Source organism: Camellia sinensis, chromosome 9, assembly GCF_055761805.1.
Source record: "Camellia sinensis isolate YWXY chromosome 9, ASM5576180v1, whole genome shotgun sequence".
NCBI classification, from domain to species: Eukaryota; Viridiplantae; Streptophyta; class Magnoliopsida; order Ericales; family Theaceae; genus Camellia; species Camellia sinensis.
This window is the reverse complement of record NC_138969.1, coordinates 134,481,243-134,493,358: the sequence shown is the minus strand read 5'-3', so window position 1 is coordinate 134,493,358 and position 12,116 is coordinate 134,481,243.

The window sequence follows — 12,116 nt, the reverse complement described above, 5'->3', positions numbered from 1 at the left end:
TATAACATAAAAAGTTCTATTTTTAGGCCCTCTAAATAGTTGTTTAAGGTTGCTTCAAGCTTTGGGGTTGTTTGACCCCTCTTAAGCCTTGTAAGGCTCCATTTTGTGCCATTTTGGGTGAGCTCCGAGACCTTGGTGTTTGGGCCTCCTCACCACTAAAATCTTGAGGGATTTCAGAGGTGAGTATGGTGCCTTGAGGTCCCAAGAAGGAGAGGGCCACCCCCTCTCCTTGTTGTCCTTGAAAAGGATCATTTTTGCCTCTTGAGGGAGCACCTAGCTTAGGCTTATGTTGACCATGCCTCGGCTGTTTTTTATGCTTATTATGCCATGATATAGCATTGTTTTAAGTTGGTTTTGGTACACCATGCTTGCTTAGCATACATGTCTTGTAATGCCGTTTTGTTTCCTTAACATGCCTTAGGTTGCAAACCATTGTTTTACCATGCTTTAGGCTTGGCTTTGTGAAGCTTTCATGTTTATTTTTCCATGTTTAAGGTCTATCCTTAGTTGTTTGGGTCGACTTTAGCATGCATTGCATAGCCCCTTTGCATTTTAGCTTGTAGGCTTCAAGTATGTGAGTGTATAGCATGCATTACTTGCTTTGATTTAGTGAGTTGGGACTATTTTCCATGTCATTTCAGTCCACTTAGCATGCTTGTATACTTGCATTTCATGGCTCTTCGATGTTTCAAGAGTTTGTGTTTCATGCTCCTTGAAAGTGCATTTGTGCATGCTTCCATGTGTAAGTCATTTAGATGTCATCTAAGTGGTTTTTGGGGTTCATTTTGACATGCTAAAACCCTGATTTTAGTTGCTTAAATCGTGCCATGTTTGGTCTTGATAAGTGTAGTCCAATGCCTCTTTGGTGAGCCTTAGGCGTTGGGCTTGGTTGCATGATATGCTTGCTTTGTTTAGTTGGTTTGGCACCTCCTATAGCATGATTTTCAGAGCTTCATTTGCATGTTAATTGTCCATGCTATGCCTCTTTTAAAGTGCGCTTAAAAGTTGCCTTTATGTGCTTAAATGTTGGTCCATGTTGTCATGTATGTTGGCATGTGCATTTGGCCTCATTTCCTTGGTTGATGGCCACTGTTTTGGGCTTCCTTAAGGGCTGCCCAAACGAGCTTAAGTCCATCCTTTGCTTGTTTGCATGCTTACCTTGCATGTTTGCTTGCATACTTGCATAAATGCATTATATGCCTATGTTGCATGCTAGTTCACATGCCTAGGTTGCACTCCATCTAGCATGCATGCCTTGTTCCTTGATTTAGTGATGGGAGTTGGGCCTTTGTTTGTTGGTTTGCATTGCATTTGAAATCAACATGCATAACTTGGTCTCTTGGGCCATCACACATTGAAATGCGCGATGGATGGTCCGAGAACCAAGGACCATGTCCCTTTGAGTCATAAACATGATAAGGGATATGGTTGGTGCATACATTGCTTGAATTGCATTGCCATGCAAAGCTCTGTCCTCTACTGCTGTCAAACAGATTCTGCAGGAACTTTTTGCCGATCGACTGCATATAGTGCCGACCGGCAATCCATCGGTGGCCGATGGATTCATTTTTGGCCGATCGACACCAAATCACAGCCGATGATGATTCCCTCCAGCCGGTGGCATTCCCCAACATCCAGTGAGCACATCCTAAGACTTTGGCAGTCTTCAGAGGAGCAGAGCAGGGAAAACAGAGGCAGCTTGTGCATGGCAGTGGACTTCCGAGCAAGACCGAGCATGCATTGCATTAGGCTCTTTTCCCGAAGCCGTTTATCGCTTTCTTAGATTAGTTGATTTGCTTAACTAATTTAGTTGGTCTGTAATAATTAATTAGCTAGGATAGTTGGTTTGTTATTCGGACTGTATTATTCTTTCGGACCCTCCGAGCGAGGGCAATCATGTAATAAGTGTGGGTGTGTGTGTGCATGTCTTCCAACCCTCGCTTCTTTCTCCCTTTTACTTACCTGTTTTGATGGCTAGTATTAGGACATGTTTACTTTAGCATACCTCATGCTATGCATGGGTGCATCATTCATCAGTATTGCATGCACCGGGCTCGGCGCATCATGCTAACTGCATCGTATCTCAAATCTGACTTGAATACATGCTACTTGCCGCACTTTACATGCCATTTTAGGATTAGCCGAGCATATCCTAATTGCATTCTGTATGCGTTGCATTAGCCATTTTAACATGAACTAGGGTCACGCATGTTTGCTAACTAGTTTTTGTTTTGGCTCAGAGTACTCGGTAAGCATTTATGTTTTAGCATACCGCATGCGTGTGAGTGTTGCCATAATAGCATGATTAGCATGAGGCTAGCTGCTTATGTGATATAACTGCTTGAATGCCTGTGGATGAAGGTCGAATTGCTTAAATTGGGATAATGCATTAAAACTGTGAGTTTTAAGCCCACTAGATAGTGGCAAAACCATATTTTCTAAAGCCCACTTAAGAGTGGCAAAACCTGCATTTTAGCCTACTTGCGAGTAGCAAACCATCTTCAAAACGAGCATGAAATGTTTTGTTCCAATTTAAGCAATTTGGTCTATACTTGTTTGCTGTGCGCATAATATAGTAATTCTAGGATAATAACCGGAATAAGAACACATAACGTTTTCAAAAACGGATATCACGGTTAGTAGAGGCCAATCTTCGGATCGGGCGAGAGGGGGTGCTCATAGCTGACCTTCCCCAATCGTACCCTAGCTTCCGAGCCGAGGCAACCTTGGTGATGACGGACACGTGGCCATTGGCACCGAGTCAGGGTTTCCTAAATTTCCCCTTAAAAAATATTTAGGTGGCGACTCTGTATCTGGCAAAGCAGTCCATGTTTGGCACTTCTTTTCTAAAAATCTGTTTTCTCAAAACGATTTGCCAGATTTGGACTCTTTGGTTCAGATTAAGAACCGTGACACAAATTGAGTCCGAACTGTAGCACGAAGGCCTCACGCGGGCGCGTCTACACAAACTGTTCGGGAATAGCAGATGGCGAACGCGGTATCTGAGGCGCACCAATACAAATGCAATGCAGAAAGACACGTAAGTGTAGACAAAACAAGATATCATGAGTTCGAGTCAAGTTCTCTAAATCCCCAACGGAGTCGCCAGAAATTATAGGCCGCCCCGGAACTCCTGCTCCGCGCGCAAGGGCGCGAATCATTTGTTTTTAGCTACTACAGTTAGGACTCCTGTCATGGTTCTGAATCTAATCTCACAAAGTGCAATGTAAGACTAATAAATCACCAAAGAGTCCAAATCAGGTAAATCGTTTTGGAAAATCAATTTTTAATAAAGAAGTGTCAAACATGGACTGCTTTGCCAGATACAGAGTCGCCACCTAAATGTTTTGTTTTGGGGAAATTTAGGAAACCATGACTCATGCTGAAGGCCACGTGTCCGTCATCACCAAAGTTGCCTCGGCTCGGGAACTTGGGTACAAGAGGGGAAGGTCATGCAATGAGCACCCCCGCTCGCCCGAACAAAGATCGGCCTTTACTAACATGATATGTTGTTTTTGAAAACACATGTGTTCTTATTCCGGTTATTAACCTAGAATTACTATGTGATGTGCACAGCATACAAGTATAGACTAGATCGCCTAAGTTGGAACAAAACATTTCATGTTTCTTTGTCTGAAAATGGTTTGAAGTTTGCTACTCGCAAGTAGGCTAAGTCGTGCATTTTGAGACCCTCAAGTGGGCTTAGAAAACATGATTTTCCCACTCTCAAGTGGGCTTAAAACTCGCATTTGATGAATTGTTCCAATTCAAGAAATCCAACCTTCACCCACAAGCATTCAAGCAGTTAATCACTTAAGCAATTAGCGTCATGACAAGCATGCTAGACATGGCAACATACACATCTCATGCAGTATGCTAAAGCGTAAACACTCAGAGTGTACTCCGAGCCAAAATAGAGAACTAGTTAGAAATCATGCATGATCCTAGTTCATGTTAAAATGGCTAATGCAACACATGCAAAAATGCAACTAAAATAGGCTCGGCTATTCTAATCATGTCATGTGAAATGGAACTTGGTACATGTATTTAAATTGCAATTGAAATACAATGCAGTTTGTATGATGAGCCGAGCCCGGTGCATACAAGACAGATGAATGAATGCACGCATACGAAGCATAAGTATGCTAATCGAAACATGCCCTAAAACTAACCATCGTAAGCGATTAAGTAAAAGGGAGAAAAAAATGGGGGTTGGAAGACATGCATCACACACACGCACGCTTATTACAACAGTTGGCCCTCTCGACGGAGGGTCTGAATGAATAATACAAACTAGCTACGCTAGGATAAGCAACTAATCTAATTACACTAGTTATTACAGCACCAAATTGCAAATTAGCTATGCTAGGGTAATTAAGAATTTACAACAATGAATTAAATTAGCTAACACATTAACTAATTAATTACAAATTAACGAACTATACAAAGCAGTTAAAACAGCCTCGAGAAGAGGGGCATATGCATGCTCGACTGACTTCGCTCGGAAATCTGTTACCATGCCTCATGTTGCCTCTGTTTGCACACGTCTGCACCTCTGAAAATTATGCCAATCTCCAAAACACTTCCGATCCAGCTCATGCTGAGAGGTCATCGGCCAAGAGGGGTGGCCATCGGCCAAAGGATAATGGTCATCGACTAATTTCAAGGCTATCAGCCAATTATTGGTAGCCGATCGGCACACTTGATAGCCGATCGGCCACTGCTTCCTGCGAACTCCTCCTTTTGCTACAACAGAGCACAAACAGAGGCACGGCAATGTATTTGCAAGAAAATGTGTATGCAGCTACACCCCTTATCATGTCTAAGGCTCAAAGGTGTGTAGTACTCGGCTCTCGAGTCATCAATCATGCATTCCAATGCATGATGGCCAAAAAGGCCGAGTTGGACAAATCAATGTCACATGAATGCACAAAAACACATAAATGCCTTAACCTCTATCATGCATGATCAAGAGGGTCTGCGACCGAGAATTGAGGCACGTTTCATCACTTCAAGTATGAAACGTCCCTCGTTTCCTGTGTTTGGACTAACACCCTATCCAAACACAATGCAACACAAGTATGCAAAACTACAATGTAATGCTACAAGCATGCAAAAATCATGCAATGCGACAAGCATGCGACAACATGCAATGTGACAACATGCAATGCGACAAGCATGTAGACATATTGGTCCAAAAGGCAAAACAAGCATGCAGACATATTGGTCCATAAGCTAGGCAACAATGCACAACCCTTAAAGGCACTCAAAGGGTGAAAGAAGTAGGAGCATGGCAAGTCTATATGCTTTGAAATGTCATGGTAAATGATGCCAAATCATATACACACCACAACTTAAGCATGCTATGGTGCTCAAAACTCAAAGCTAACAAGGCCAATTGCACTACAACTATGCAACACATGAAGCATATGGCCAAGGCAACCCAAAACAGTCCTAGAACATGTCAAAATGAGACTAAAACATGCATGTAATGGGGCCAAAACAAGCTAGCATGAAGGGCATAAAATATGAACTTGCTAGGCTAATAAGGAGTATTACACTACGCCTATCAAAACCAAGTATGAGGTGACTTCTACAACAAAAATTAGAGTTATATTATGGCAAAACAAGACCAAATACACACTGATATGGAAGCACATAAGCTTAGGTAAAATGGCATGCATATAGACCCATACTTGAGGCATAAAGAACCAAACCTCCAAAGCATCAAAAGAGTGAAAGATTTGAGTGTATGACCACACCACATGGACTGAAATCACATATGAAATGATGCCAAATCATGAAAATTGTACAAGCAATGCATGCTAGTGACTTGGAAACTCAAAGCTAGCAAGCTAGAATGCACTATGGCTATACAAAGCATGGCATGCATGTCCAAAGCAACATAAATTAGAGCTTAAGCATGCTAAAATATGGACAAAAGCTTCTTGGAGTTAAGCCAAAACATGCTGGAATGATGGTCTAAACACATGATGCATGTTAGGCTAGTGAATGGATTTGCACTACAAGTGCAAGGAGCATGCATGATATGATCAAACCAAGCTAAAATAGTGTTATATCATGGAAAAACAAAGCCTAAGACACACTGAAATGGAGCCACAAAGAGGTATAAAAACATACCAACTTGGTGAGCCATCAACAGAAGCTTTCAAGAGAAGAGGCGGGGGGACAACCCCCTCCTATTAAAGGCCTAAAAACACACTTTCCACCACTGAAATTCCTTTGGAATTTAGTGGTAGAAAATCCAAATAAAGGTGAAAACAAAGGCTTCAAGAGATGGTTCAAAACAAGGTCAAACAAGGCTCTAAAAGGGGTAGACTACCCCCAACACCAAAGAGGCCTCAAACAAACATGTTAAGCACTTAAAAAGAAGACTTTTTTTAGTTGAAAGCTAAGCTAAAAGAAGCATGCAAAGATGGCCAATATAGTATGCAAACAAAGGCTTAAAAGGGGAATACGCTCACCCTTGAAGCACAACTTTGAAACCAGCAGCTTCTCAGGCAAAAAACCAACTTCCAGAGCTCAAATAACACTCCCAAGGATCTCAGCTCAAAGATGGCGGTGTATTGCTAGGTGTTGTAGTGCAAAAGCGAAGACAAAACACACTTTACAGCACAAAGTCACACAAATATAGAGAGAGAGGAAGAAATATATACATATATATATATATATAGAGAGAGAGAGATATGTATCTTGTATCTCAATTTTCAGAACCTCTGGAAAGGGAGAGGGGTCTCCCTTCTCCTAGAAAATCAATTCCTAAGCTTGTTGAACAAGTTAAGGGCTTGAATCAATCCCTCGATACACGTGTATGGAGGATGAAATTTGTGCTCACCAGCTATCACAGCTAGCACAAAAATATCTGCAAAAGCAGGTGTATCTGCAAAAGCAGGTGGAAAGGTCTCGGCCAAAAGATATGGCCGATCGACCAAAAGGAGTGTCGATCGACCAAAAGAAGTGCCGATCGGCCACCACAAATGGCCGATGGCAAAAAGACAAGGCCGATAAGCACAAGGCTTGGCCGATGGGTTGTAGGGGTGGCCAACAAGCCACCCTCTTCCCTCAGAAGCAAAACCACAAGTCCTTGGTCCACAACCAAGCACAAAATAGACAAGTTGAGAGATCCTAAGGCAAAGCACGCAGCCGAGACCTTCGGGAACTCAAAACGAACACGAGTATGGATAATCATCGAGTGTTCAAATGCTGACGTCCGTGTCTTGAGGATGGTAAAAAATGGGGTGTCTACACCTACCTGTGTTGTCACCGCCTGAGCTGGGGAAACCGTTGATTCTGTACCTACAGTGACTGAAACGACAATGGGCTGCATGCTTGCACAGGAGTCTGAGGACAAACTGGAGAAGGCTATCTACTACCAGAGCAAGAAAATACTAGATTCTGAGGCCCGCTACACTCCGCTGGAGAAGGCTTGTCTGGCCTTGGTATGGGCTACCAGGAAGTTGAGGCACTACCTATTAGCTCACTCTGTAATACTGGTTTCAAGATTAGATCCCATCAAATATCTCTTCGAGAAACCAACACTTACGGGTAGGCTAGCCCATTGGTTGCTTCTGCTTTCTGAATTTGATCTGAAGTACATGATGCACAAGTCAGTGAAGGGGAGAGCGGTAGCGGAGTTCCTAGCCGACCACCCAGTTGAAGGGGATGAAGCAGTAGAATATCTGTTCCTAGACGACGCCATTCTATATGTCAAAGAAGAGACTTGGACAATGTACTTTGACGGAGCGTCAAACCAATACGGGTATGGGATAGGGGTGTTGCTGATAGCACCCGACAATTCCCTTATACCTCTAGCATTCAAACTCCGGTTCAAAGTGTCGAACAATGAGGCAGAATATAAGGCATGTATTGCTGGACTAGAAGCCGCCCTGGAACTAGGGGCAAAACGGTTGGATGTCATCGGGGACTCGAACCTTGTTGTATCTCAAGCTAAAGAAGATTAGAAAGTTAAAGAAGAAAAGATGAGAATCTATCACCAAACTTTGGACGTTCTGATTCCTCAATTTCAAAAATTGAACTTCGCTCATCTGTTAAGAGAGAACAACAAGTTCCCTGATTTATTAGCAACTCTATCTTCTATGATAGACATCCATTTTGGAGTCTGGATGCGTCCGATCATCATTGAACGGAAATTAGTGCTAGCCTAGGAGCTGATTGATGCCACAGATGAGGTACAAGATCAAAACCCCTGGTATTACGACATCTAAAACTTCTTGGAAAAAGAGGTGTATCCACCAGGGGCAAATGCCAAAGACAAGAGGGAAATTCGAAGAATGGCTGCTCAGTTCATCGTTTGCGGGGGTAAATTGTACAAGGGGGGTCATCTCGGGATGCATAAGCTATGCGCTAATGCTGAAGAATCCAAGCGCCTGTTGGAGGCCATCCATGGAGGAGAATGTGGAGTACACATGAGTAGGGTGATGCTAGCCCAGAAGATCCTTAGACAGGGTTATTACTGGTCAACCATGGAGGAGGATTGTATTGGCTTTGTCCAGCGATGCCGCAAATGCCAGATCCATGCAAACCGCATGAACATTCCGCCGTCGAAGCTGTACAATATGACTTCGCCATGGCCTTTTTCAGTCTGGGGGATTGATGTAATTAGGGCTGTCACTCCAAAGGGGTCCAATGGGCATGGTAACGATAGACTATTTCACGAAGTGGGTTGAGGCCGAATCTTATGCCGTATTGAAGGCGTCACATGTCACTAAGTTCATCAGGAACAACATCATCTGTCACTATGGGGTCCCGAATGACATTATTTCGGATAATGGTTCCCACTTCAAGAAGGCGACTTGTTGGAGAAGTACAACGTGGCTTTTCATAAGTCTTCTACATATTGGCTGTAAACCAACGGAGCAGTTGAGGCTGCCAATGGGAACATCAAGCACATTTGGCAGAAGACAGTAGAAACCTACAGGGACTAGCCAGATAAGCTGTCATTTGCTATTTGGGGCTACCGGACTTCAATTAGAACTTCTACTGGGGCAACTTCAATTAGAACTTCTACTGGGGCAACTTCAATTAGAACTTCAACTCCGTGTCCAGCTAGAGCAGAATAGGCCGAAGCCGGTCCCGTCAATAATCCGGCAGACCCTCGCAGGAAGCTCGTCATACCAATCCCAAGTTGTCGTCGCACCATAACCTCTGAAGGAGCGGGATTCGTCCTGTGGCAGTGCATGTGATGTAATCAGATCAAGTGACAGAAGTATAGTTGAAGGTATAGTTGAAAGTACAGTTGAATGCAGATCAGTGATGTATTGAAAATACAGTTGAATGCAGATCAGTGATGTATTGAAAATACAGTTGAATTCAGAGCAGTGATGTCACGACCCAAACCCGCCCCTAAAAGTTTAGTCCATCACCGGCCTGTACATAGGCCTCAAAACAGAATTTTAGAATAATATTCAACCACATACAGGGCCTTAAGCGGAAGCAATATCAATAAAGACAACATCCATTGAGCTTGTGCATTCATGATGGCTTAATTAGATTTAAGCATTTAAATACACTCTCATATATACATGTACGATCACAGAATTTATATAGATCTCACACACACTTACATAAGACTTAATAATTTATATGACTCTCGACACAAATTAAGGCCTCCACGCGGAGACATACCCTAGGTGACTTGGCAGACAGGCGAACCTCAGTACACCTCTGGGGCCAATCCCCGATGGCTCACCTACAAAAATATACATAAAACGGAATGAGCAAAGCTTAGTGAATAATAGCAATGTAAGGAGGTTAATTGAATAAGCAAAACCTTGGATAAAATAAATAGACAGATACCAATTATATACAGGTCTTATCCATTACTATATTTCAATACGCTCTTAGGCTCACATATTTACAGACTGGCTTCAAGCCCATATGTAATACAAACCGGCCTCGAGCCCATGCAGAATACAAAATGGCCTTAGGCCCAACATATTATGAAAAGCGGCCTCAGGCCCAACAGATTATACAGAGCGACCTCTGGCCTAACAGATTATACAGAGCGGCCTCTAGTCTAACAGATTATACAGAATGGCCATAGGCCAAACAGATTATACAAAATGGTCGTAGGCCCAACAGATTATACAGAACGGTCGTAGGCCCAACAGATTATACAGAATGGCCTCAAGCTCAGTATTAGCAAAACAGAATAATCCCAGATTCATAAGAATACCATTTCACAATAGTGCACATAAATTTCCCCATGGTTTATTACAAGTCGACATAGTTGTCTTGCGTATAACAGAACATTAATAATAACTATTAACAGAAATAGGGACAGAACACTTCACATCATAACAGCCTCGACCCACTTCTATTAATAGGGACAGAACGACCTTATGTCCATACCAATGCCATTATTCAATCACATCCATTAGTTTAATCAAAGCACAATATCAATGGATTAGGCCATTCACAAATAACAATACATAAATCATAATCACAGCAAATAAGTGAAACATATCGTTACACTACTATTACTCACAGTGATAGGTTTCTGACGGTAGTGGGACGATGTCCTCGTCTTGACCTACAAACACAATGCACATAGCAGAATAAGAGAATAACACCAATCTCTATTTTATTCTTTAATCAATAGTCATGGTGGTTCTAAACTCATTAGTCTTCAATAAGTCATGACCCATGTCTCAGAAGATAAGAGGAATGGATAGGGAAAAGGTTCAGACGAAGGAATGGCACAAAACCGGTAGATAGAATGCGAGCAACTCTCACTAATTTGGTCATATCTAATTCTTTACTTAGAATTTGTGAGTGAGATTACCACTATTGGAAACTAGACTTCCGGCGCTTTATTTTAGGCTCAAGAATCACTCAAAACGGAGTCCGAATGCAAAAGATATGCTTGTTCAAAGTTGGCTGGGCAGAGTTGTCCCCGCATGTGCGGGAAACAGAGCCGCATGTGCGGGAATGGGGCCGCACGTGCGGGACTACGTGCCTTTTTAGCAGAATCAAACTTGGTTTTGGGCATGGACTACCACACGTGCAGGAAGACCCGCCTCACGCGCGGCTCTGGGCAATTTTCAATCCAAAAATGGCTCTTTGATTTGGAACTTCTCATTTTCAAAACCAAACTTCAATTTCATGTAATTCAAAGCCCAAAACCCTTTAATACATGATAAATTTCACATTCTTAGCTTCCATTCCAATTCATAACTCCAAAATACTACTCAATTTCTCAATCACAAGAACAAGATTACAAATTAGAACACAAAACATAAAATAGCCATGGTTCGGGGTTTAAAACTCGTTTACATGGTGGGATCCTCATTAACCTCTTCAAGAACCAGAAAACCCCTATAAGAAATTAAGTTGTAACATAAATTCATGTTATGGACAAGGATTTTACATCTTATTACTTGAAGAAACAAAACCCTTACATATAATCATAGATAACCCAAGAACTCATTCCTTAGCTTATGATCTTCAAGTATTGAGAGGGAGAATCTTACCTGAAGCCCTTATCATCACTTGTTCTTGCATAATCATGACGAATTCAAGCCAAATCTTTGATGTCTTCTTTCATTTCTACTCTTTCTTCCTTCTTCCCTTTAAGTTCTCTCTAGAACTCTCTCCCCCTCTCTCTCTCTCATGTGGCTTCCTCTTTCCTCTAGATATTTTTTGTTCTAAGAGATGAGTTCAACAACTCATAAGGCATCTATTTATATAAATATACACACACAAGCTTAACACAATAGGGAGAGCCAAACGTGGCCTTACGAATTGTACGAAATCAAATTTCAATTAAACTTTTCAGATGACTCTAAAAATTGTGTTGATCATAAATATGTCCTCTATTCTGGTTTCTGAAGCCTCTAAGGCCTTCAATTTGCAGTACAAAGTTAACCACCCAAACGTGCATTAACGAATCAGACAAATTAGATTTCCAATTAATTTTCCCAAATAGTTCTAAAAAATCCTATAAACATACCCAAGTACTCAATTTTGATTTCTGAACCCATAAAGGTCGGTAATTTCAATTTTAAATCCGTGACTCAATAGATAATTCCTCAATTTGAACAGATATCATTAAATTAACATGCATTAACCCACAA